The sequence below is a fragment of the Canis lupus genome, chromosome 1 (assembly GCF_011100685.1).
Source record: "Canis lupus familiaris isolate Mischka breed German Shepherd chromosome 1, alternate assembly UU_Cfam_GSD_1.0, whole genome shotgun sequence".
NCBI lineage: Eukaryota > Metazoa > Chordata > Mammalia > Carnivora > Canidae > Canis > Canis lupus.
Genome location: NC_049222.1, coordinates 117,260,012 through 117,285,925, shown reverse-complemented (window position 1 = coordinate 117,285,925; position 25,914 = coordinate 117,260,012). Strand labels below are relative to the sequence as shown.

Genomic DNA, 25,914 nt, shown 5'->3' with positions numbered 1-25,914 from the left:
GGGGACCTGAGCCAAAGGTAGATGCTCAACCGCTGAGCCTCCTAGGCGCCCCTAGGTCTATCATTTTGTTTTATGTTGGCCCCTCTGTGGTTTTTCTATTCCTTCTATCCTGTTTTCTTTGGATTATGTGAATTGTGAGATAGTAAGAAATATCTATTTGGTCTCTGTCTCTAGTTCCTAACAGTGAGCTCCTAAAACCCCTGTAATTTCTTGAGTGACCGGGGTGCTAGAAGCATATTTTCTCCTGATGAGGTGACTCTTGGTGGGCTTCTAGATAGCTTCGGAATAGGGGCTGGTTACCAGGAAGATCAAACCATGATTAGAATCTTGGAACTTCCGGGTGGCCCTGGTGGCGCAGTGGCTTAGCGCCGCCTGCAGCCCAGGGTCTGCTCCTGGAGTCCTGAGTCTTGGGATCCAGTCCTGCATCCAACTCCCTGCATGGAGCCTGCTTCTCCCTCTGCCTGTGTCTCTGCCTCTCTCTCTTTCTCTGTGTCTCTCATGAATAAATAAAGTCTTAAGAAAAACAAAAACCAATGCTCCCTAAAGCTCTCTCACCGTTTTACGGATGCCTGACGTAAGGCTTAGAGGTTACCTGGAGATACACAGGTACAAGCCTGGCCTCCCGAACAGGTGACCCGTAATCACATATACACAACATCCAGCCACACCTGCCACCGCAACGCGGCGTCTCCGCGCAGGTCTCCGCCGGCCGTCTTCTTCACCTGAGGGCATCCCTCGGGCGCGTCCCCCTCTCCCCTCCAGGACCGTGATTCTTTCCCTGTCGCCGCCGCCACTCGGTCCCGAAAGAGACGACCAGGTGCCCCCTTCACCCTCACCCTCAGCGCTGAGCCGACCGACAGACATGAAGTGTCATCCGCTTGCCCGCAGAGGGCGAACTAGAACCTCCAGAAGTGTCTCTGGCGCCGCCGGGCGGATCCCGACGCTCGCATTCCGCCTGACTGGCGGCTTTTCTGGCTGGGGCTACGTTTCTCACAGACGCCGCGGCTCGAGGCCGCGTTCGCCGCGGAGCGGGCGTCTGGTGCGCGGCCTGTGGCGACCCTCGAGCTGCCCGGGCTGAGGCAGCTGGAGGCCTGGCGGTTGCCTCCCGCCCGCGGCTCCGCGTACCAGCCGCTCGGCGTCGGGCCTCGCGGTTCTGTTTGGCGCCGGGAAGCGGTAGAGCAGCACGAGCCCGGCTTCCGCGCTGAGGGGACGCGGGAGGCCGGCGGTCCGCTCCCGGGCCGCATTTCCCGGAGGGCTCTGCGGGCGGACGCTGCGCTCCTCGGGTTCGGCCGCTTTGCGGGAAGGCGGCACCTTAGCTGCTGCGGGGCCTTTGGAGTCTGGTGCAACTTGGCCCGTTTGGACCAGACCGGAACCTGGGAAGGACTGGGGTGAGGGGTTCAGGTAGGAGCATTTCGTGTCCGGAGCCGCTGAAGAGATCGTGTGTGTGTGTGTGTGTGTGTGTGTGTGTGTGTGTGTGTGAGAGAGAGAGAGAGATGAGAAAGAGAGGGAGAGAGATTGTGATATTAACCGTGTGTATTCGTGGTGTGTGATTGTGACTTTATGTGGTGATAACTCTGCGTGATGGAGTAGAGTGCTTGGGACGGTGCCAGTTCCCAGGATGGAGTATGTGACTGCATGACTGCGCCATTGTGCACAGGGATGTAGAGGGCCCACGTGATTGTGCAGTTGGGACTGTCCCGCCGTGAGGGGGCTGTGTGATTTTGGGAAACGTGTGCAGCACTGCTGCGTGTGTGTGTGTGTGTGTGTGAGTTCGTCTGTGACTGTGTGGTGTTAGGTGCCTGTGGCTGTGCAGGTGTGACTAGTGTAACCCCCTTGGGGTGTTTGTGTGAGATTGTTTATTTATTTATGATAGTCACACACACACACACACACACAGAGGCAGAGACACAGGCAGAGGGAGAAGCAGGCTCCATGCACCGGGAGCCCGATGTGGGATTCGATCCCGGGTCTCCAGGATCGCGCCCTGGGCCAAAGGCAGGCGCCAAACCGCTGCGCCACCCAGGGATCCCGTGTGTGAGATTGTGATTGCCTGGCTGTGGGGCTGTAGGTACGTGGGTGTGGGGAGGCTGTGTGATTGGGTCTTTGTCCCCTCGGTGTGTATGTGGGATTATATGTGAATGACCTGGTACAGCACCATGTTTGCACAAGGAGTGGAGGGTTTTGTAATTGTGCAGGTGTGACTCTATCCAGGAGACATCTGTGAGCTCAGGACAGATTCCAGCCTTTCCCTGTAACTGCATTAGGCTGGACTCTCTCTCCCTCTCATTCTCTCCCTCTCTCTCTCTAGATATAGATATAAGTATAGATATATAGATAATAGTCTTTCCTGATTTTCCTTTTACGTGTGTGAGGACAGTGAGGGACTGGAGAAAGTTTGTGTTTTAACCTGGTCAATTGGAATTCCAGGAAAAGCTGGTGTCTCATCAATTTCTTCTTTCTACAGTTACTATTGCTAAGAGAAAGAGTAAAGAATGATTATTGAGTATCTGGAGGCCAAGATCAAAATACTTTGGCATTTTTTTCTTTCTCCCCTTAAATAGTTTTTACTATTAACAGGGCCTTGTTTTTCAGAGCCTAATTTTTTCACCTCTTCTGACAGTTTCTGATTACCAAAAGCCCATTCAACAAACCTTGTCCATAGTATTTCCCATTTGGATATGGGGTCTTGGAGTTAGATCCAAAACTGAGTTTTTTCATCTTTCCCCTCCCTCTTAGTATTTTTTTTAAAATTTTATTTATTTATGATAGTCACAGAGAGAGAGAGAGAGAGAGAGAGAGGCAGAGACACAGGCAGAGGGAGAAGCAGGCTCCATGCACCGGGAGCCCGATGTGGGATTCGATCCTGGGTCTCCAGGATCACGCCCTAGGCCAAAGGCAGGCGCCAAACTGCTGCGCCACCTAGGGATCCCCTTCCCTCTTAGTATTAATATGGCAGTTTCTTCTCTGTGTCCAACCTTTGCTAAGATCTCTTCTGGTCTAGAGAGGCAAATACAAGAGCCTTTATCATAAGTGAATTGTTGGAAATAAGATTAGCAGCATGTATGTAACATCGCACACTACAGTCCTGGTATTGAAAGCCATGGAATTTATGGGATGGTGTTGGTTAGTCTCATTCCAAGTAAGTGACAAGATCTTTCACTTTGGCAATATATTTGGAGTAGAAATGAGATTGGGGGCTTGATCAAAGAATTCTATACCAATAGGGCCAGGATTTAACAGGTAATCTGTGAGTAAACACTTGGACCAGTTTCCAAATCTGTTTTGACTTAAATGCTCAAATGGTCCCCATTGGAGTACTCAACCTGGAATCCATAATGATACTTACTAAGGATTACAAAAAAGATGGATAGATCTACAAACAACACCTTGAGACAACATTTGAGATAATAATAGCCAAAATGAGTTTCATAAATAAGGAAATTTTAAGTGATTTCTGCTCTAAGGTGTCATTTTATGAAGTTAATTAAAACTGTGTTTGAAATAGAGCATATGCATTTTCAACATTATGACTAACACCAATGCCCAGGTGAGAGGGGAATTCAGAAGTTGGAAGAGTTTGCAGTTAAAGTTCAGCTGATCCACATCTAGGCCACAGTGTTCACTCATTTGATCTGTGGAATAGCCTATTAACTGGTCTCTACTTCCTCCATTGCCTGCCTTAAATTACTTCTTAACACAATAGCCAGGGTGATTCTTCTGAAATGTAGGTCAGATTACTTCACTTCTTGACTTAAAGCTTTCTGTTGATTTCCTATCTCAGAATAAAAACCAAAGTCTCTGGGGGCGGCTGGGTGGCTCAGTTGGTTAAGTGGCTGCCCTCAGCTCAGGTCATGATCCGGGGTCTTGGAATCGAGTCCTGTTTCAGGCTCCCTGCTCAGCGGGGAGTCTGCTTCTCCCTCTGCCCCTCTACCTGCTCATGTTCTCTCTCACTCATGCTCTCTCTCAAATACATAAAATCTTAAAAAAATTAAAACCAAAGTCTCTACAGTTGTTTATGTAGCCCTATGTGATCCTGGCTCTCTGTTCCTGATTTTAACTCTGTAATTTTTTTTGTAACTTAATTCTTCCCCCTCTGCATATGTTTGCTGATTCCCCTGCCTGGAATTTTCTTACTCCTGATATTGGCAATCACTCCTTCATTTTCTTCAAGATTTAACTCACATGTCACCAAATTGGAAAAATCATCCTTGACCACCCTGTATCAACCAATGCACTTCCTATCACCTTGTCCTATATAATTTTTCCCTGTAGCTCTTTTTCTTTTTATTGAGACATAATTGACATATAACATTAATTTCAGGTGTGTAATATGATTCAATATATATTTTTTTGTGAAATGATCTCAAAAGTCTAGTTAACATCCATCATCATACACAATTACAATTTTTTTCTTGTGATGAGCACTTTTAAGATCTATTCTCTTAGCAACTTTCAAATACTGTGTACAATAAGACTTTATTAACTATAGTCAATATGCTGTACATTCATCCATAGGAATTACTCATTTTATAATTGGAAGTTTGTACCTTTTGGCCACTCTCACCTATTTTGCCTTCCCAGCTTCCCACTTCTGGAAACACCAGTCTATTCTCTGTATCTCGAGTTCAGTTTTTTTATTTTTTTAAGATTTCCTCATATAGTGAGACTATACAGTCTCTTTCTCTGACTTATTCCATTTAGCCTAATACCCTCAATGTTCATCCATTCTGTTTCAAATGGCAGTATTTCCTTCTTTTTTTTTTTAATCCATCTTGCCATTTGCAATGATGTGGATGGAACTAGAGGATATTCAGCAAAATAAGTCAATCAGAAAGACAATTATCATATGATCTCACTTATATGTGTAATTTAAGAAACAAAACCAGAAGATCATAAAGGAAGAAAGGAAAAAAATAAAACAAGACAAAATCAGAGAGGGAGACAAATTATAAGAAACTTTTTTTTTTTTTAAGATTTATTTATTTGTTTATTCAGAGAGAGTGAGAGAGAGGCAGAGACACAGGCAGAGGGAGAAGCAGGCTCCATGCAGGAAGCCTGAGGTAGGACTCGATCCTGGATCTACCAGGATCACACCCCGGGCTGCAGGCGGCGCTAAACCGCTGCGCCACAGGGGCTGTCCAAGAAGCTCTTAATTACAGGAAGCAAACAGGGCCTTTGGAGGAGAGAAGTGTGGGGGGATGGGTAACTGGGTGATGGACATTAAGGAGGGCATGTGATGTCATGAGCACTAGGTATCATATAAGACTGATGAATCACTGACCTCTACCTTTAAAAGCAGTAACACGTTATATAGTAATTAATTGAATTTAAATAAAAAAATACAAGATGTATATGACAAAGGAAAACAGATTCCAGTATAATTAACATTTAATGTTAACTACTTTCAGGTATACAATATAGTGATTCATCAATTCTTTACATTATTTGGTGCTCATCAAAATAAGTGCTCTTAATCCTTTCAACTATTTCACCCAACCCTTCATCCACCTCCTGTCTGGTAACTATCTGTTTGTTCTTGTAGTTAAGAATCTGTTTTTTGGTTTGTTTCTGTTTTCCTTTGCTCATTTGTTTTGTTTCTTAAATTTCACAAATAAGTGAAATCCTAGAGTATTTGTCTTTCTCTGACTGACTTATTTCACTTAACTTTATACCCTCTAGATCTGTCCATATTGTTGCAAATGGAAAGATTTCATTCTTTTTATGGCTGAGTAATATGCCATTTTGTGTGTGTGTGTGTGTGTGTGTGTGTATACATGTATCATATTTTCTTTATCAATGGACACTTCCATAATTTGGCCATTGTAAATAGTGCTGCAGTAAACATGGGGGTGCATATATGTTTTTAAATTAGTGTTTTTGTATTCTTTGGGTAAATACCCACAGTAGAATTATGGAATCATATGGTAAATCTAATTTTTAAAAAAAATTTATTTATTTACATGAGAGAGAGTGACCAAGAGAAGGAGCAGGGGAGGGGTGGAGGGAGAGGGAGAAGCAGACTCTCTGCTTAGCAGGAAGCCTGACACGGGTTTCCATCCCAGGACTCTGGGATCATACCTGAGCTGAAGGCAGAAACTTAACCTACTGAGCTCACCTGGCATCCCCTATTTCTAATTTTTATTTTTATTTATTTTTTTAAAGGATTTTTTTTTAAAGATTTCATTTATTTATTCATGAGAAAAAGAGAGAGAGAGGCACAGACACAGGTAGAGGGAGAAGCATGCTCCATGCAGGGAGCCTGATGTGGGACTCGATCCCGGGTCTCCAGGATCATGCACTGAGCCGAAGGCAGATGCTCAACCTCTGAGCCACCCAGGCATCCCTATTTCTAATTTTTAAAAAAGGACTTATTTATTTATGAGAGAGAATGAGCATACAAGCAGGGGGAAGAGCAGAGGGAGAGAATCCCCAGCAGACTCCCTGCTGAGGGTGGAGTCCAATGCAGGGGTCAACCTTCCGACCCTGAGGTCATGACCCAGACCAAAATCAAGAGTCACATTCCCACCCAACTGAACCCAGGTGCCTCTCTATTTCAAATTTTTTTCAATTTAAGATTTTATTTGTTTATTTGACAGAGAAAGCACAAGCAAGGGGAGCAGCAGGCAGTGGGAAAGGGAGAGGGAGAAGCAGGGAGCCCAATGCAGGGCTTGATACCAGCACTCTAGGATCATGACCCAAGCCAAAGGCAGATGCTTAACTGAGCCACCCAGGTGCCCCTCTTTCTAATTTTTTGAAGAAACCTCATGCTGTTAACCACAGTGGCTGCACCAACATACATTCTAGCCAACACTCCACAAGAGTTCCTTGGTCTCCACATCCTCATCAACACTTGTTTCTTGTGTTTTTCATTTTAGCCATTCTGACAGGTGTGAGGTGATATCTCATTGTCTTTTTGGTTTGCATTTCTCTGATGATCAGTGATGTTGAGCATCTTTTCATGTATTTGTTGGCCATCTGTATGTCTTTGGAGAAATGTCTCTTCATGTCTTCTGCCCTTTTTAAAATTGGATTATTTGTTTTTGGGGTATTAGTTATATCAGTTCTTTATATATTTTGGGTACTAACCCTTTATCGGATATGTCATTGCAAATATAACATGTATTGTGTTTTAATTTTGTTGTTTCCTGTGCTGTGTATAAGTTTTTACTTTGGTATAGTCACAATAAATTGTTATATTTTTTAAAGATTTTATTTTTAATCGATCTCCATACCCAATGTGGAGCTCAAATTCACAACCCTGAGATCAAGAGTCACATGGTCCATTGACTGAGACAGCCAGCCACCCCAGTCACAATACATTATTCTTGTTTCTGTTTCATTTGCCTCAGGAGCCTTATCTAGGAAAATGTTGCTATGGCCAATGTCAGAGAAATTACTGTTCTTCTCTTTTAGGAGTTTTGTGGTTTCAGGTGTCATATTTAGGTCTTTCATCCATTTTGAATTTATTTTTGTATATGGTGTAAGAAAGTGGGTCAGCTTCATTTTGTTGCATGTAGCTGTGCAGTTTTCCCAATACCATTTGTTGAAGAGACCCTTTTTCCCATTGTATATTCTTGCCTCATTTGTTGAATATTAACTGACCATATAATGATGGGTTTATTTCTGGGTTTGCTATTCTGTTCTATTGATCTATCTGTGTTTCTGTTTTTGTGCCAGTACCATACCGTTTGGATTACCACAATGTTGTAGTATATCCTCAAATCTGAGATTGTGATTCTTGCAGCTTTGTCCTTTTTCAAGATTGGTTTCGCTATTTGGGTTCTTTTGTGGTTCCGTATGTATTTTAGGATTATTTGTTCTAGTTCTATGAAGAATGCTCTTGGTATTTTGATCACGATTGCATTAAATTTGTAGATTGCTTTGGGTAGCGTAGACATTTTAATAGTATTTGTTCTTTCAATTCACGAGCATGGAATATCTTTCCATTTGTTTGTGTCATCTTCAGTTTCTTTCATCAGTGTTTTAAAGTTTTCGGAGTATACATCTTTTACCTCCTTGGTTAAGTTTATTCCTAGGTATTTTATTATTTTTGGTGTAATTATAAATGGGACCATTTAAAAAATTTCTCTTTCTGCTGTTTCATTATTAGTGTATGGAAATACAGATTTTTATGTATTGATTTTGTATCCTGTCACCTTACTGAATTCATTTAGTTCTAATAGTTTTTTGGTGCCGTCTTTCAGGTTTTCTATATAGAAATAGTGAAAAATTTACTTCTTACTTACTGACTTGGATGCCTTTTATTATTATTTTTTGTTGTTGTCTGATTGCTGTGGCTAGGACTTCCAGTACTAAGTTGAATAAAAATGTTGAGAGTGGACATCCTTGTCTTGTTCCTGATCTTAGATGAAAAACTCAAGTTTTTCCCCCATTGAGGATGATGTTAGCTGGGGTTTCTCATATATGACCCTTATTATGTTGAAGTATTTTCTCTCTAAACCTACTTTTTTTGAGGGTTTTTATCATGAATGGATGTTGTACTTTGTCAAATGCTTTTTCTGTATCTATTGAAATGATCATAGAGTTTTTATCCTTTCTCTTGCTGATGTGATTTATCATGTTGATTGATTTACAAATATTAAATACTTGCATCCCAGGATTAGATCTCACTTGATAGTGGTATATGATTTTTTTAATGTATTGTTGGATTGTTTGCTAATATTTTATTAAGCATTTTTGCATCAGAAATATTGGCCTGTAGTTCTCTTTTTTTGTAGTGTCTTTATCTGGTTTTGGTATCAAGATAATGCTGGCTTCATAGAATGAATTTGGAAGCTTTCCTTCCTGTTCAATTTCTTGGAATAGTTTGAGAAGAATAGATATTAATTCTTCTTTAAATGTTTGGTAGAATTTACCAGTGAAACTGTCTGGTCCTGGACTTTGTTGGGAGTTTTTTGATTACTGATTCAATTTCATTGCTAATAATTAGTTGATTCAAATTTTCTGTTTCTTCCTGATTCAGTTTTGGGAGATTATGTTTCTAGGAATTTATCCATTTCTTTTAGGTTTTCCAATTTGTTGGCATATAATTTTTCACAATATTTTCTTACAATCTTTTTTTTTTCTTCTTACAATCTTTTGTTATTTTTGTGGTATCATTGTTACTTCTCCTCTTTCATTTCTAATTTTATTTGAATCCTCTATCTTTTTTAAAAATTTTTATTTATTTATGATAGTCACACAGAGAGAGAGAGAGAGAGAGAGAGAGAGAGAGAAAGGCAGAGACATAGGCAGAGGGAGAAGCAGGCTTCATGCACTGGGAGCCCGACGTGGGATTCGATCTCGGGTCTCCAGGATCGCGCCCTGGGCCAAAGGCAGGCGCCAAACCGCTGCGCCACCCAGGGATCCCTGAATCCTCTATCTTTTTTAAAAAAAATTCATGAGTCTGGCTAAAGGCTTATCAATTTTGATAATATTTTCAGTGAACCAGCTCCTGGTTTCAAAGATCTGTTCTATTGTTTCTTTTAGTTTTTATTTTATTTCTGATCTAATCTTCATTATATTTCTTTCCTTCTACTGGCTTTGGGTTTTGTTTATTCTTTTTCCGGGGGATCCCTGGGTGGCGCAGCGGTTTGGCGCCTGTCTGGCCCAGGGCGCGATCCTGGAGACCGGGGATCGAATCCCACGTCGGGCTCCTGGTGCATGGAGCCTGCTTCTCCCTCTGCCTGTGTCTCTGCCTCTCTCTCTCTCTCTCTCTCTGTGTGTGACTGTCATAAATAAATAAAAATTAAAAAAAATATATTCTTTTTCCAGCTCCCAAAGGTGTATGGTGTCATTGTTTATTTTTTGTTTCTTGAGAGGCTTCTATTGCTGTAAACTTCCATCTTATTTTAAAATTTATTTTTATTTTTTAAAAGACTTTATTTATTTGACAGAGAGCATAAGTAGGGGGAGCAGGAGGAGAAGCAGGTTCCCCACTGAGCAGGGAGCCAGGTGTGGGGCTCAATCCCAGGAACCTGGGATCATGACCTGAGCCAAAGGCAGACACTTAACTGCCTGAGCCACCTAGGTGCCACTCTTTTTTTTTTTTAAGATTTTATTTATTTATTTATTCATGAGAGACACAGAGGGGTGGGAGACATAGGCAGAGGGAGAAGCAGGCTCCCTGTGAGGAGTCAAACATGAGACTCAATCCCCAGACATGCCCTGTGCTGAAGGCAGATGCTCAACTGCCGAGCTACCCAGGTACCCCTCTTTTTTTTTAATTAAAAAAATTTTTTAAAAGTAGGCTCCACAACAATCATGGAGCCCAATGTGGGGCTTGAACTCAAGACTCTGAGATCAAGACCTGAGCTGACATCAAGAGTTGGACCATTAACTGACTGAGCCACCTGGATGACACTAAACCTCCCTCTTAGAACAGCTTTTGCTGCACCCCAAAGATTTTTAAACCATTGTGTTTTCATTTTCATTTTTGTCTATATATTTTTTTAATTTCCTATTTGATTTCTTGGTTGACCCATTCATTGTTTAGAGCATTTACAAAAAAGATTTATTATGTATTTACTTTAGAGAGAGAGAGTGAGCACAAGCACTGGTGAAAAGACTGTGGGAGAGGGAGAGAGAAAGGGAAGCAGACTCCCTACTGAGTGTAGAGCCCCATGCAGGGCTGGATCTCATAGCCCTGAAATCATGAGCTGAGCCGAAATCATGAGCTGAGCCGAAATCAAGAGTCAGTTCAACCAACTGAGCCATCCGGGTGCCCCCAGTAGCATGTTTTTATTTTTATTTTTATTATTTTTATTTTAAAAAATTTTTTAACCTCAGTGTATTTGTGTTCTTTCCAGGTTTTTTCTTGTGGTTGATTTCCTTTTTTTTTTTTTTTTTTTTAATTTAAGTAGGCTCCATGCTCAGTATGGGGCTTCAACTCTTGATCCTGAGATCAAGACCTGAGCTGAGATCAAGAGTTGAATGCTCAACCAGCTGAGCCACCCAGTTGGTTGATTTCTAGTTTCATAACATTGTAGTCAGAAAAGATGTATGGTATGACTTTGATCTTTTTGAATTTGTTAAGACTTGTTTTGTGGCCTAATATGTGATCTATTGTGGAGAATGTTCCACATGCACTTGAAAAGAATGTATATTCTGCTGTTTTAGGTGAAATGTTCTGAATATATATCTGTTAGATCCATTTGGTCCAATGTGTCATTGAAAACCTACTTCCTTGTTGATTTTCTGTTTAGATTATCTGCCATTGATGTAAGTGGGGTGTTAAAATTCCATACTATTAATGTATCACTATCACTAACCTACTTTATGTTTGTTATTAGCTGCTTTATATATTTGGGTGCTCCCATGTTGGGTGCATGAATATTTACAATTGCTGTATCTTCTTGTTGGATTTCCCTTTAAGATTATATAATATCCTACTTTGTCTCTTGTTACAGTCTTTGGTGCTTTTTTTTTTTTTTTTTTTTTTTTTTCAGTCTTTAAGTCTGTTCTGTCTAGTATAAGTATTGTTACTCCAGCTTTTTTTTCCACTTGCATTTGCATGATAGATGCTTTTGTATCCCCTTTATCTCTCTTTCTTTCTTTCTTTCTTTCTTTCTTTCTTTCTTTCTTTCTTTCTTTCTTTCTTTCTTTCTTTCTTTCTCTTTCTTCTTCTTTTCTTTCTTTCTTTCTTTTTTTTTTCTTTTCTTTTCTTTTCTTTTCTTTTCTTTTCTTTTCTTTTCTTTTCTTTTCTTTTCTTTTCTTTTCTTTTCTTTCTTTCTTCTTAGATTTATTTATTTGAGAGAGAGAGAGAGAGAAGCAGGCTCTACACAGGGAGCCTGATGTGAGACTTGATCCCAGGACCCCAGATCATGCCCTGAGCCAAAGGCAAATGCTCAACTGCTGAGCCACCCAGGCGTCTTAACAGATATGTATTTATTGCCATTTTGTTACTTATTTTATCACTTTTTTATAGTTCTTCTCTGTCCCTTTCTTTTATTGCCCTCTACTCTCATGGTTTGTTGTCTTTCTTTAGTGACATGCTTAGATTTCTGTTTCTTTGTATATTTTGCATATCTATTACCAGTTTTTAATTTGTGATTGCCATTGGGTTTATATGTAGCATCTTATGCATATAGCAGTCTGTATTGAGTTGATCACTTAAGTTTGAATCCATTCTAAAAAACTAAGTTTTTACTCCTTTCTCCTCGTTTTATTTTATTTTTTAACTTTAAAAGAGATTTCATTTATTTATTTGAGAGAGAGAGCACAAGTGGGGGTGCAGAGGGAGAGGGAGAGACAGGCTCCTTGCTGAGCAGGGAGCCCAAAATGGGGCTCAATTTCAGAGCCCTGAGATCATGACCTAAGCCAAAAGGAGACACTTAACTGACTGAGCCACCCAGGTGCCCCACCTCCCTTCACATTTTAAATATATGGTGTCATACTTTACATCCTTTTATTTTGTGAATTCCTTGATGATTTTTATAGATATACTTAATTTTACTGTTTCTGTGCTTTCTACTTTTCTTTTTTTTTTTTAAGCTTTTATTTATTTATTCATGATAGACGTAGAGGGAGAGAGAGGCAGAGACACAGGCAGAGGGAGAAGCAGGCTCCATGCCAGGAGCCCGACGCGGGACTCGATCCCGGGACTCCAGGATCACACCCTGGGCCAAAGGCAGGCGCTAAACCTCTGCCTTCTACTTTTCTTATTCCTGCTTATGATATTCCCTTTCCACTCAAGGAATCCCTTTAAACATGTAGGGGCTAGTTTAGTGGTGATGAATTCCTTTAACTTTTGTTTCTTTGGGGAACTTTTACCTCTCTTTTCTGAGTGATAGCCTTGCTGGATAGAGTATCCTTGGTTGCAGATATTTTTTCTTTCAGCACTGTGAATATTATGACACTCCTTTCTGGTCTGCAAAGTTTTTGCTGAAAATCAGCAGAAAGACTTATGGGGCTTCCCTTATATGTAACTCTATTCTTTTCTCTAGCTTCTTTTAAAATTCTTTCTTTGCCACTACCTTTTGCCATTTTAATTACTATGTATCTTGGTGTGGACCCCCTTGGGTTTTTTGTTAGGGGCTCTCTGTGCCTCCTGGATCTGGATTTCTGTTTCCTTCCCTAGATTCAGGAAGTTTTTATTTTATTTTATTTTTTAAAAAAAGATTTTATTTATTTATTCATGAAAGACAGAGAGAGAGAGAGAGAGAGAGAGAGAGGCAGAGGGAGAAGCAGGCTCCATGCAAGGAGCCTAATGTGGGACTCGATCCCCGGTCTCCAGGATCACGGCCTGAGCCAAAGACAGGCACCAAACTGCTGAGCCACCCAGGGATCCCCTAGATTCAGGAAGTTTAGAGCAATTATTTCTTCAGATAAATTAACCCCCTTTTCTCTCTATTCTCCTTCTGGGATTCCTATAATGTGAATGTTACTATGCTTGAAGGTGTTGCTGAGTTCTTCTATTTTCACTTTTTATTATTCTTCTTTCTTTCTCTGTTCAGCTTAATTGCTTTTATGTTTTCTATGTCTTTATAAGGGTCTCGTTGAGGTGTTCCACTCTTCTCAAGTCCAGTGATTATCTCTATGACCATTACTTAAAATTCTCTATCAGGCATATTACCTCTGTTTTGCTTAGGTTTCTTGCTGTGACTTTGTCCTGTTCTTTCTTTTGGGACCTATTCCTCTCATTTTGTCTAACTTTCTGTGTTCATTTCTATGTGTTAGGAAAATCAGCTACATTTCCTGCTCTTGAATGTAGTGACCTTATTTTATTTTTATTCCAATATAGTTAACATATAGTGTTAAATTAGTTTCAGGTGTACAATATAGTGTATCAGTTATTCTGTATATTACTCAGTGTAGTGGCCTTATGAAGATGAGGTATTGTAGTGCCCTGAAGTATAGTATACTTGTTTACCAGATCCTGGCAGTTCAGGAGTGTCTTTATGTGTGTTTTAAAACTGCTGCTTCTGTGGTATATCTCACTGGGGCTGTTGTGCTAGCTCTTTAAGCGGGGGTGGGGACTCAATTTCCTATCACCCTCCAGGTTTCTCAGAGCTAAGCATGCTAATTTTTTTTAAAAGTTCTGGGTGTTGGGACCCCTGGGTAGTTCAGTGGTTAAGCATCTGCCTTTGGGTCAGGGCATGATCCTGGAGTCTCAGGATGGAGTCCCACATCGGGCTCCCTGCATGGAGCCTCCTTCTCCCTCTGCCTGTGTCTCTGCCTCTTCTCTCTCTGTGTCTCTCATGAATACATAAATAAGATCTTTTGAAAAAAAGTTTTGGGTGTTAAGCCCCGCTGGTTGTAAGAACTTGTGAAGTTGGGCTCCTCTCATTTTCAAAGCCTGTTATGGAGATTGGACTTCCCTGTGCAGATTCCCTGTGTATGGGGTATCTGGTGCTGGGTCCACTCCTCTCCCTTCTACTTCTGCACCCTCTCTCCCTCCCAAGGACAGCCCTGTGAGTCTCCTTGGCTTCCCACCATGTTTCTACCCTTTCTACCCTCTTTAAAGTGGCCCCTTTTCTACATTTAACTGTGGAGAATCTGTTTGGCTCGTTTTGGGGTCATTTTCTGGATTATTTACACTGATGTGTGTTATTCAGCTCTATCTGTTGGACAAGGTGAGCCTAGGATACTCCTCCACCATCTTCTCCAGAAGTTGGATTTCCTTCCTTTTCATAACTGAATAGCATTCAATTATTTGCATTTATCTGTCTGTCTCACAGTTTCTTTATCTGTTTATCCGCCAGTGGACATTTAGGTTGCTTCCATGTCTTGGGTATTGTAAATAATACTTCCACAAACGTGGAGGTACAGATATTTTTTTGATTTATTGTTCTCATTTTCTTTGGATAAATACCCCAAAATAGAACTGCTGGATTATATGGTGGTTGTTTTTAACTTTGAGGAACCTCCATACTGTTTTCCATAGTGGCTGCACCAATTTACATTCCCACTAGCACTGCAGAGGGTTTAGATTTTTCCACTCCTTGCCAATATTTGTTATTTTTTTGTCTTATTATTAGTAGCCATTCTAATTGGTGTGAGGTAATATCTCATTGTGATTTTAATTTGCATACCATTTTATATGTTTGTCACCTCCATCTACAATAAAATCTAAAGTATATCTCCGTGCTGTTCCAAGCACTGTGAGGGCGTGGATAGGGAATTTAGTATTGTGTATTACTGCAGCAGTGGTAGACTAGTCTGGACCATCCTGCATTAATGCCCAAATATCAGTGTTTTAACATGACGGGTTTATTTGTCATTCAAACTGTATATTTACCATGATACGTGTCTATATTCTTGTTTTGCTTCTTATCTAGTTTGTGTGGCCAGATACTCAAAGCTTTGTGGTCTCTGGCATGGGTTGGGCAGCCCCTTCTTAGATTTGGTGGCTCAATACATATAGCTGGGGAAGCTAAGAAATCTTATATCTTGATCCTGGTTTGTACTAAAAGCTTCTGGAAGTCTTTGTCTAGGTGTTGAACATGTGCAAGCATACCAGGTTTCTGGCTCAAGGGCTTATTCCATCCTTGATTTAGGCTATAACTTGGGTAATTCTGCTTGAGGAAACTCTTGGCTGCACCTGCAGAGGGGGATCTGTATGGGGCCATGGTATTGCATTCATCTAAGTCCATATCAGCATCTTGATTAGGGTAATGATACGCCTGAATCCTTCCTGCATGGACCTCTCAGAGTTGGAGCATATCTGGCCTGAATCATCCTGCTGTTCTGGGCTTCCATAAGTTTAGGGAAGGGTTGGAATGTGTATACGCTCCTTTTAGTTCCCATCAGAGAAAGAGAAAGAAAAAGAGAAAGAGAGGGGTGGAGAGAGAACGAACTGGGATGGCTGAAAGTGGGGGTAGGGAGCGTAGAAGGAGATTGAAAGGGGAATGTGGCGTTACCTGGGGCATACCTGGGAATTATTTATTCCTTCTCCACAGCTGTTTTTTTGAGATGCTGTACTTTTTCAAGAGAGGGATCCAGAGAAATACAACTGAGGTTTACAATCTTAAAAGCCATGCTCCAGATCAGTTATTTCTTTTTTCTTTAAATACAGTGTCTGTATTTTAAACTTTTTTAAAACTGTTTTTTTAAACTGAGGTATAATTGACATATAGTTTCAGGAACATAATGATTTGGTATTTGTATATATTGTTAAATGATCACCACAATAAGACTAGTTAACATCCATTACCACACAGTTACAATTTTTTTTCTGGTGATGAGAACTTTTAGGATGTACTCTCTTAGCAACTTTCAAATATGCAATACAATATTATTAACATGCTGTATATTACATTCCTATAACTTATTTATTTTACTGAAATGTGGTGTGTTGGATTTTTTTCATTTGTATGAACATTTATTTTTGTTATTTAGAAACTTCCTTGCTCAGCTACGTTCCTTCCATGAACCTATCCCAGATCCTCCCATTCTGTCAGAGAGTGAGTAATGGTGCCCAGCAGCGTAGTCTTGTCTCTTTTTTTAATTTTTTTTTAAATTTTTAATTTTTTATTTTTTTCGTAGTCTTGTCTCTTAATGTCCCATTCTTCTTTAATATTGTTTACATTTAGGGTCTATGATAAAGCCTAAATACATTTCATTGAGGGAAGTATTAGAAACTTCCTTATCAGAATTATAGTTTAATGAAGTGTAAATGATTGTTGAATGGGAAAACTGATCTGCCCAAGCCTATATATCCTTAATTTTTGAGTTCCCCCTTTAAAAATGTTATAAAGCATTTCAAACTATAAAAGAACACTCATGTACCTAACAAGAGTCAGAATAGGAAAGACTATTGAAGACCCTTTTGTACCCTGCCCTCCCTTTTAAAGGGTAACCTGTAAAGAAAACTTGTAGTCATCATTTTCTTGTCTTTTTAAAAAAGAATTAATTACTTTATTTATGAAGTACAAATAGGGGGAGGGGCAGAGAGAGAGGGATAGAGAGAATCTCAAGCTGACTCTGCACTGAGTGCTGAGCTGATATGGGGCTCAGTCTCATGACCCTGAGATCATGATCTGAGCCAAAATCAAGAATCAAATCCTTAACCAGCTGATCCTTCCAGGCACCCCCTCTTGCTTTTCATAATTATTTTACTGTATATTCCCTAAACAATATACTATTAAATTTTCTATAGTTTTGAATTTTTAAATGAGATTAGTAGATGTGTTTTTGAGAATTATAGACTTTTTTCTTTTTTGTGCATTTTTATTTATTTATTTTTAAAGGTTTATTTATTTATTCATGAGAGACCCACATAGAGAGAGAGAGAGGCAGAGACATAGGTAGAGGGAGAAGCAGGCTCCATGCAGGGAGCCCGACTCAGAACTCGATCCCGGGTCTCCAGGATAATGCCCTGGGCTGAAAGTGGCGCTAAACCGCTGGGCCACCTGGGCTGCCCTGTGCATTTTTATTTAAATTCTAGTTAGCATACAGTGTAGTACTAGTTTTAGGCATATAATATGATTCAACACTTCACTACAACACCTTGTGCTTATCACAAATGTCCTCTTTATTTATTTTTTAAATTTTTATTTATTTATGATAGTCTCACAGAGAGAGAGAGAGAGAGAGAGAGAGAGAGGGAGGCAGAGACATAGGCAGAGGGAGAAGCAGGCTCCATGCACCGGGAGCCCGACGTGGGATTCGATCCCGGGTCTCCAGGATCGCGCCCTGGGCCAAAGGCAGGCGCCAAACCGCTGCGCCACCCAGGGATCCCACAAATGTCCTCTTTAATACCATCCCCTATTTAACCCATGCTTCCCCCCCTCACTTCCTGTCTGGTAACTTTATTTATAGTTCTTTATAGTTGATAGTCAGCTTCTAGGTTTGCCTCTCTCTTTTGTTTACCTTTGCTCATTTGTTTTTTAAATTACACATGAGTGAAATCATATGGTATTTCTTTTTGTGACTGATTTATTTCACTTAGCATACTATTCTCTAGCTCCATCCTTCTGAAATGGCAAATGTCAAGATTTCAAAAATTTTAGACTTTCAAAGCTGTAAAGGAAAGATATTGTTCAATCTAAATATCCAAAGCAATGGAATGGTTATGTTCTTGTTCCTAAGATGAAAGATACAACAGTTAAAGTTTAATAAACAGAAAAGTTTATTAAATAACTTGCATTTTGGGGTCCCTAGCTGGCTCAGTCAGAAGACCATGTGGGGTTGTTAGTTTGAGCACCATGTTGGGTATAGAGATTGCTTAAATAAAACTTAAAAAAATAAATAACCTGTTTGTTTATTTATAAAAGATTTTATTTATTCATGAGAGACAGAGAGAGAGGCAGAGACATTAGGGAGAGGGAGAAGCAAGCTCCTCGTGGGGAGCCCGATGTGGGACTCAATCCCAGGACCCTGGGATCATGACCTGAGCCAAAAGCAGATGCTCAACCACTGAGCCACCCAGGTGTCCCTAACTTGTATTTTCAAAAAAGATTTATTTATTTTATTTTAGAGAGAGAGAACACATGAGCAGGGAGAGGCACAAAGGGATAGAGAATTTGCAAGCTGACTCCCTGCTTTGTGTGGAGCCAGACAAGCCAATCCCAGGACCCTGAGATCATGATCTGAGCCAAAATCAAGAGTCAGGTGTTTAACCAACTGAGCCACCCAGGCATCCCTAAATAACTTGTATTATAAGGAAAAGTGCATTGTGATTTTGTCTAACAGTGAAGATCCTTAGTATTTAGTGTACATTTTCATCATATGAAAGTTCTATTATGTGTAATAGAGGTTTTTTTATTCAGTAAATATTTTAGAAAGATTATTCTTTAAGAAATAAGAAAAGAAAGGGAAGGGAGGGACTCTTTTCTGAGTTTATTGTAGGTAGTAATTAGCATACCAGATGTTCACTATAAAATTCAACTTTGGTGTATGTTTGAAAATTTCCACAATAGAAATACTGGTAAGTTGTGGATGGTCATTGAAGTAAATAGTAATTTGCCAGGTCTACAGGTTGTTGTGTGTTTTTCTACTTCTATTCATTTATTTTGGAAACTACAAATAAATATGCATTTTATTCATTCCTAGCCCTAGCCGTGGGATAATGGGACGGTCTCACTGAATGAAGGTTTGTTTGCAGCAACAGGAATATTCAAGATGAAGGTACTTTGTTTTAATTATGCTAATTTTTTACTCTGCTCCCTGCTTTGCCTAGCCCATTTGCTCTACGTATTTTCTTTTTTTAAAAAAAGACTTTATTTGAGAGAAACAGAGATAGCAAGAGAGCACAAGCAGGGAGGAGAGAGGGAGGAGAAGGAGAAGAGAGAGAAGTAGGCTCCCTACTGAGCAGGGAGCCCAACGCAGGGCTCGATCTCAGGACCCTGGGATTATGACCTGAGCCAAAGACAGATGCCTAACCAACTGAGTGACCTAGGCACCCATGCTCAAAGTATTTTCACTATCCCTGTGTCCTCTTCCATTTCTTCTTTCATCTTAAAAACATTTCCTTTAGTTTCAACAGTATTATATGGTATTGTCATTTCAGGGATTGGTGATGTTCAGGGATGTGGCTGGTAGACTTCTCTCAGGGGAAGTGGGAATGCCTGGACCCTGCTCAGAGGGATTTACACAAAGATGTGATGGAGAACTATAGCAACCTAATCTTACTGGTGAGGATGTTTGTCCCCAAATAATTTGTGAATTTTGTATGTACTTTACTGTGTAGATTTCTATTTATTTCTTAGGTAATTATTTTATGTTTTGTGGATTAGAAGACGGGTAGCTCTGTGGGTATCTCTATCTTCTCTATGCTTTAGATCTTTACACATTCTCTGGTCCATCATGTAGTTGCTTGTTTACTTGAGGACTAGGTTTGAATTGAGGAATAGCATGAGTATATCTTACTATTTTTTCATATAAACAGAACTCTATTCCTAAGCCTGATGCAATTTTCTTATTGGAACAAGGTTAGGAGCCCTGGATGGTTTCGAGGAACATGGGAGGATGGTGTCCAGGTGAGTAAGGATTGAAGAGATGGGAAAAGGCACTGCAGTTAACTCAGCTGTTGTGGGAGGCAGTTCCTTAAAGTGATTGATTGAGGAAACTCTCCTTTGAAGGCCCATCCAAGTGTTATGGAGAAAAGGCCTAAGACACATGAAGAAAATTAAGTCTTTTTATTTGCACCTATACTCTTTGTGTTACTCTTTTGTCATAAGTCCTCCTATTTTATTTTATTTTTTATTATTTTTAAAAGATTTTATTTATTCATAGAGACACACACGTTGGGGGGGGGGGGGGCAGGCAGAGACGCAGGCAGAGGGAGAAGCAGGCTCCATGCAGGGAGCCCAATGCAGGACTCATCCCAGATCACGCCCCAGACTGAAGGCAGCGCTAAACCACTGAGCCACCTGGGCTGCCCAAGTACTCCCATTTTAAAGTGCTTTTTCTTCATGAGCCATCTATTTCACGTAACTTGAATCTACTTTCCCTTTTTTTTTTTTCTTAAAGATTTTATTTATTTATGAGAGAATGAGAGAGAGAGAGGCAGAGACACAGGCAGAGGGAGAAGCAGGCTCCATGCAGGGAGCCCAGCGAGGGACTCGATCCCGGGTCTCCAGGATCATGCCCTTGGCCGAAGGTGGTGCTAAACCGCTGAGCCACCCGGGCTGCCCCACTTCTTTACCTTTTAAGTCTAAACTTGTGTGTTTTTCAAAAGCTTCTTTAAGAAAGAAAAGATTTTATTTATTTATTCATGAGAGACACACAGAGAGAGGCAAAGACATAGGCAGGCTCCCTCTGGGGAGCCCAATGTGGTACTTGTTCTCCAGACCTGGGATCACACCCTAAGCAGAAAGCAGATGCTCAACTGCTGAGCCAGCTAGGTGTCCCTCAAAAGCTTCCTAAAATACATTTTAAGTGCTTCTGTTCATTTTTCCTGCCGATCTTTGACTTCTTTTTTTCTAACTAGTTTTGCTTTGATGCAGCAATTCCATGTATTAATGAATATTCATTCACTTTAAAAAAAGATTTAAAAATTATTTTAAAAAGATTGTATTTATTTATGAGAGACACAGAGAGAGAGGTAGACATAGGCGAGGGAGAAGCAGGTCCCCTGCGGGGAGCCCGATGTGGGACTGGGTCTCCTGACTTGGGATCATGCCTTAAGCTGAAAGCAGACGCTCAACGACTGAGCCACCAGGAGTCCCTAAAAAAAAATTTTTTTTTAATTTTTTATTTATTATTTATGATAGTCACACAGAGAGAGAGAGAGAGAGAGAGAGGCAGAGACACAGGCAGAGGGAGAAGCAGGCTCCATGCACCGGGAGCCCGACGTGGGATTCGATCCTGGGTCTCCAGGATCGCGCTCTGGGCCAAAGGCAGGCACCAAATCGCTTCGCCACCCAGGGATCCCAAAAAAATTTTTTTAAAGCAATCTCTACACCTAACATGGGGCTAGAACTCATAATCCAAGATCAAGAGGCACATGTGCCACTGACTAAATCAGCCAGGTGCTCCTTATTCACTTGTCAGCATTTATTGACTTAAAAAGATTTATTCATCCTTCTTTTCTTGTGCGTGGAAGTTTAAGAAGCATATAAGCTGTTAAGATCCAGCCTAACAAAACAACAACAACAAAAAGATCCAGTCTAACAAAGGGTCTACTACATGTCCGTAAAGTAGAAACCGTAAGACTTTTAATATGGTGCTTAGAAGAAAAATCTGAAGATATAATTATGGGGAGAATGCTGGGAGAAAAAGATATGCCTGCTTTTAGGAGGAAATGGTTGTGGATAAAAGAGAATAATAAGTAAATTGTAGAAGAATTAGATGTCAAGGAAAAGTGAGAGATCCATTTTCAAGTAAGTTGCTGAGGTTCTTAATGTGGACAAAAATTAAGCTGTAAGTAGCATAGACTGAGGGATTTTTCTTTTAAAATAGAAAAGATAAGGCTTTTTATTTTTTTAACGTGCTGTTAAGTAGTGGAAACACTATCTGTTTCTAAAAGTATTTTAATGATAGGATATAGATTTTTTTGAAAGATTTAAAAAAATTTTTAAAGTAATCTCTACACGCCGATGTGACATTTGAACTCACAACCTTGAGGTAAGAGTCTCATGCTCCACTGACTGAGCCAGCCAGGTGCCCTGGATATAGATTTTTTTAAAACAGGATATAGATTTCATTTAGGTCTTTTCACAGAGTAAGTGGAAATTTATAAATGTCTTTTTAAAAAGTTTTATTATGAAATTTTCAGATCTACACAAAGATAGTGTAATGTACATCCATCCCATGGATCCATTTCCTAACTTTAGTAATTATCAGTATGTTTCCAATTTTATTTCATCTGTCTCTACTGATCTCTGCACCCCCTTCCCCTGAAGTATTTCATTTTACTTTTTCTTCCAAGTTTTTATATAAATTCCAGTTAACATAGAGTGTAATATCAGTTTCAGGTGGCCCCTGAAATATTTTAGAGCAAGTTCTAGGTATCATATGTTTAAAAACTATTAAACATAGGTTCCTTTTCACAATTTCTCCTATTTAAGATTACTACTATGACGCAACTTTATTTATGTGGGTATTTTCACATTTTATTCTCAGATGAGAAATTCCTGGGTCAAAAAGCTTAAATTTTTGACGCTCCTGATATTCTAACATAGAAATGCATGATACAGTGAAGCTGTGTTAATCCACTTCACACGAGTACTAGTAGTTGGTTAAATAATTTAAAAAGTTAAAGTTAAAAAGTATGCTAAGCCACAACCATTTTATTGTAGTTGAAAACATTTATAGTTTGTTTGTTTGTTTGTTTGTTTTTTTACCCATTTTCTGATGTCAGGGCCAGATGTTTTCTTTGAATACAGGTTCCCTATTTTTAGTTCTGCCTTATTTTTCATACATACTAAACCTATAGGGTATGAATTGTAATTTAAGCTTTCAGATTTTTAAAAATGTTTTAATTAATTAATTAATTAATTAAAGTAGGCTCCATGCCTAGCATGGAGCCCAGCCCAAGGCTTGAACTCATGACCCTGAGGTCAAGACCTGAGCTGAGATCAAGGGTTGATGCTTAACCAGCTGAGCCAACCAGGGGCCCCAGGTTTTAGTTATTTACATGAAAGAACAACATATAGATTCTTGCAATCCAGGGTGACTAGAAGATCCTCAAGATGCCTGGGTTCTATTTTTCTATACTTTCTTTGATTTACTTAAAAAAATACGCCCAACAACAACAACAAAAAAATACGCCCAACATAGGGCTCGAATTTACAACCCAGAGATCAAGCATGGCATTCTCTCCGAACTGAGCCAGCCAGGACCCCCTCCAGAACTTTTTATTTTTATTTATTTATTTATTTATTTATTTATTTATTTATTTATTTATTTATTGTTTTAATTTTTATTTTTTTTCCTCCAGAACTTTTTAGTTGTAGCTCATAATTTCTTGATTTATTGATTTGTAGTTTCATTTCATTGTGATTGGAAATGACACTATAATTTCAGTGGTTCAAATCTATCCACACTTGTTTTGTGGCTAAAAGTTCAAATACGTGAATAATTATAATAAATGAAATGGCTAAAGAAAAGAAAAACTTCAACCCTGTTAAGAGAAATCAACTAAATACATGAAGACACAAAGTTGAGCCATCTTATTCTGTGCTCTTTGTCTTACTTTTGCTGTTTTAATTTTTGTTTTGTTTTATTTTGCATTGTCTTGGATTGATTTATATTTGAAATTAAAAAATAAAATTTTGGGATGCCTGGGTGGCTCAGTGGTTGAGTGTCTGCCTTTGGCTCAGGGCGTGATCCTGGGATCCAGGATCAAGTCCCACATGAGGCTCCTTACAGGGAGCCTGCTTCTCTCTCTGCCTGTGTCTCTGCCTCTCTCTCTCTCTCTCTCTCTCTCTGTCTCTCATGAATGAATAAATACAATCTTTAAAAAAATAAAAAAATAAAAAATAAAATTTAGGGGCACCTGGATGACTCAGTGGATTGAGCATCTGACTCTTGATTTCAGCTCAGGTTATGATCTCATGGTCCTGGAATTGAGTCCTTCATCAGGCTCCATGCTCAGTGGGGAGTCTGCTTGAGGATTCTCTCCCTCTTCCTCTTCCTCTGCCCCTGCCCCTGTCCCTGCTTGTGTTCTCTATCTCTAAAATAAAAAATACAATTTATTCCAGTGTTTATTTTTACTTTGCTGGTTTGGAAGTTGAAAGCACCAACTCTGGAGCCAGACTGTCTGGATTCAAATCCTGGCTCTGCCTGGATTTTTTTTTTTTTCTTAATGACATTTTTTTTTTAAAGATTTTATTTATTTCTTCATGAGAGACACACAGAGAGAGGCAGAGACAGAGGCAGAGGGAGAAGCAGGCTCCCTACAGGGAGTCCGATGTGGGACTCAATCCCAGAACTCCGGGATCATGCCCTGAGCCAAAGGCAAATGCTCAACCGCTGAGCCACCCAGGCGTCCCTTTTTTTTTTTTTTAAATTAGCAATATATTTTGGATCCTTTCTAGGACAATGCATATAAATATATCTATTTTTATTGAAGTAGAATTGATATATGCAAAATTATATTAGTTTCAGGTATATAATTTGATTCAGTATTTGTATATATTACAAAATAATCACCACAACAAGTCTAGTTAACATAGGTCACTTTACATAGTTATGGGGTTTTTTTTGAGAACCTTTAAGATTTATTCTCTTAGCAATTTTCAAATATTATTTGAATATAGTTGCCATGCTGTACATTACAACCTTATGACTTACTTTATAACTGAAAATTTGTACTTTTTGACCCCCTTCACCCATTTCATCTACCACTTCATCCTCTGCTTCTGGCAACATCAGTCTATTTTCTCTATATTCATGATCTTGGCAGTTTGTTTTGTGTGTGTTTTAAGATTCTACATATAAATGAGATCATTTATATGTCTTTCTTTCTTTTTTTTTTTTTTAAAGATTTTATTTATTTATTCATGATAGTCACAGAGAGAGAGAGAGAGGCAGAGACACAGGCAGAGGGAGAAGCAGGCTCCATGCACCGGGAGCCCGATGTGGGATTCGATCCCGGGTCTCCAGGATCGTGCCCTGGGCCAAAGGCAGGCGCCAAACTGCTGCGCCACCCAGGGATCCCTATATGTCTTTCTATGACTTATTTCACTTAGCATATCTGACTTCTTTCACTTAGCATAATGCTCTCAAAGTCCACACATATTGATGCAAATGGCCACATGTATTTTTAATGGCTGAATAATATTCCTCTCTGTGTTTGTGTGTCACATTTTCTTTGTCCATTCATCCATCTATGGACACTTAGGTTGTTTCTATATCTTGGCTTTTGCAAATAATGCTACAGTGAATATGTGGGTACAGATATGTTTTTTTGAGTTAGTGTTTTCATTTTCTTCAGCTAAATACCCAGAGTAGAATTGTGAATCATATGGTAGTTATACTTTTATTTTTTTTAGGAATCTCCATATTCTATAGTGGCTGAAAGTGATCAAAGATTAAATAAAGATATTTTTCAGATCAAAGGTAAAAAAAAAAAGATGTTTTCAAATGAACAGAATCTTCTAAGGATGTACTTTGGAAAAAAATGAAAAATTAAGTACACAAAAAATCGATCAGTTCTGAATAAATTTTAGCTCTTACATTTTTGAATATAGTTTCATCTTCTTCTTTTCTGGAAGACCAGTAAGATCTTTGTCTTTTCTTCTTGACTCTTATCCTTGCTTTCATATTTCCACTCTCATTTTCTCTATATATTGCATGCTATACAATTTCTTCAGAGCAGTCATATGGTCGCTGATTCTCTCATGAGTTCTACCTGATTTGCTATTTAACTGTTCCAGTATTTTTTTTTTTAAGATTTTATTTATTTATTCATGAGAGACACAGGGAGAGAGAGGCAGAGACAGGCAGAGGGAGAAGCAGGCTTCATGCAGGGAGCCCGACCTGGGACTCGATCCCTGGTCTCCAGGATCATGCCCTGGGCTAAAGGCA

At 39.6% G+C, this 25,914-nt stretch overlaps 1 long non-coding RNA gene across 2 annotated transcripts in view; it reads left to right on the top strand.

Moving 5' to 3' along the window:
- Nucleotides 1–928: 928 nt before the first annotated feature.
- The window catches only part of LOC111090511, a 55,076-nt gene continuing 30,090 nt past the window's right edge, over nt 929–25,914 (top strand). Inside the window, exons 1-3 of one of the 2 annotated variants that reach the window (XR_005354709.1) lie at nt 929–1,401; nt 18,994–19,068; nt 19,451–19,574. This is a non-coding gene — a long non-coding RNA (uncharacterized LOC111090511). The remainder of the gene's footprint in view (nt 1,402–18,993; nt 19,069–19,450; nt 19,575–25,914) is intronic. The other variant, XR_005354708.1, reaches the window with a different exon arrangement.